Here is a 2,127-nt window from a genome sequence, read left to right on the forward strand (position 1 = left end):
TTGGATCTATTCGTCATGCATCTGCTGATGCACGATAAAGTGCCATTAGCTTTTCTGATGGCTTCGTCACACTGCCGACTCATGTTCATCTTGGAGTCCACTAGGACTCCAAATCCCTTTCTGCTTCCATTCCACCAAGCAGGTCATTTCCTAGGCAGTAGGTGTGCTGGACATTTTTCCTCCCTAGGTGCAGCACTATGTATTTCTCCTTGTTGAATTGTATTCTGTTGTTTTCTGCCCACTTGTCCAACCTATCCAGGTCTGCTTGCAGCTGTTCCCTGCCCTCCAGCGTGTCCACTTCTCCCCACAGTTTTGTGTCATCCGCAAACTTGGACAGAGTACACTTCACCCCCTCGTCCAAGTCGCTGATGAAGACATTGAAGAGTATCGGTTCAAGGACCGAGCCCTGCGGGACCCCACTGCCCACACCCTTCCAAGTCGAAACCGACCCATCCACTACGACTCTTTGGGTACGACCCTCTAGCCAATTTGCCACCCACCGGACTGTGTAGTCATCCAAGTCACAGGCTCCTAACTTGTTCACCAGTATGGTGTGGGATGCCATATTGAAGGCCTTCCTGAAGTCTAAGTATACGACATCCACCCCTACTCCTGTGTCCAGGCGTTTTATAACCTGGTCCTAGAAAAAGACTAGATTAGTCAGGCATGATCTGCCTGCTATGAACCCGTGCTGGTTTCCCCTCAGCATAATTTGTCCCGCCGGGCTCTCGCAAATGTGAGCCTTGATAATTTTTTTCAAAGACTTTGCCAGGCAGCAGGGAAATGTCCCCCTGCCCTGGCAGCGGGGAGCTCCTGGGCCTGGCTCTCCGATCAGGGGCACAGGGGCAATGGGATGTAGAAGTGTTCCAAATAAGTCTTTGATTCGTCCAGCTTCTCATATGAACACATATATGTTAAGTCATACTTAAATTCATATTTTATGTTTGTTGCAGACTTATTGGATCAGAAACTTGTTTCTATACAACATAGCATAATGGATCCCATTCCAGATTAAGGCTTCATGACACTCCCACAATGCTCTTGCTATTAATATCCATTAAAATGTTTTGTTTATTTTAACGATTAACTATTCGCTCTGTTCAGAACCTGAACACATGGAGGACTCCTTAGCTACTTACTAGTAAGACATGACATAATCCTTGCTTTCCTCTTACTAAGATTGATTTTCATTTTCTTCCTCCAAAAGGTATATGTAAAGCTGTCATTACCATAGTATTTCAGTAGCTGGTAACCTTTTATGAATTTATCTTCATAACGTTGCTGTGAAGTATAGAAGTGATATTACCCTCATTTTACAGATAGAGAATTGAGATACAAAGCAGGGAAGTAATTTACTTATAGTATCATAGAAAGTATATACCATGGGAAGGAATGAAAGCCAGATCTTCCAACTCCTAAGCTAATGAATAACTATTCATTTACTCTCAATTCTATAACTTCCTATCCCTTTCTTTCTCTCATGTTCCTTGATCCACTGTTCACTACTTTATAATCTGCCTTTCCTACATGTCCTTCTGCCTTGCTCATTTCCTCCAATACTAAAACTATCTTTAAATACAAAGAACATCCTCAGCCACTCATCTTCAAGTAGACATGTTAAAAATGAGAAATTTAGTTACAAAGGAAAGGATTTTTTTAAAAGATATTGGATCAACTGAATAGCAGGGAGAGAAATTAGACAAGTGTCCAGGGATCAAGTGCCTTTCTTCAGGTCTAAGAAAGAAGCAGATGCAGGCTGAGCTAAATATCAGAGAAAAACTCCAAGCAAATATAGTCTGTTTGGATGGACGGGGAACGACTGTGAACTAGGAGTGAGATGATGATAAAAATAGCAGAATAGCCAATCTAGTTAGTGGCAGAGGGAGACCATTCAAGAAGGGGGGTGTTTTTCCCTGTCAACTGCAGGCAGATTATTGACAGTATCTGATGTGTTATGATGAGCCATAAACCTACTGTCTATATTTTGAAGTTCAGTAATGAATTTCTGTTCCCAAGTTTATCTTCTGAAGCATTTGTAAATTCCCTTTCATCATGACAATTGTGAGATCAGAGAGGGAGTGGCCATACTCTGACAAACCTGCTCCTACTGGTGCTTGTGTGTCTCTT

General features: G+C 42.4%; 1 protein-coding gene across 1 annotated transcript in view; it reads right to left on the minus strand.

Moving 5' to 3' along the window:
* LRP1B (LDL receptor related protein 1B) overlaps window positions 1-2,127 on the minus strand; it is a 1,375,759-nt gene that overhangs the window by 721,089 nt on the left and 652,543 nt on the right. The window lies entirely within an intron of this gene.

The sequence above is a fragment of the Alligator sinensis genome, unplaced genomic scaffold (assembly GCF_000455745.1).
Source record: "Alligator sinensis unplaced genomic scaffold, ASM45574v1 scaffold533_1, whole genome shotgun sequence".
NCBI classification, from domain to species: Eukaryota; Metazoa; Chordata; order Crocodylia; family Alligatoridae; genus Alligator; species Alligator sinensis.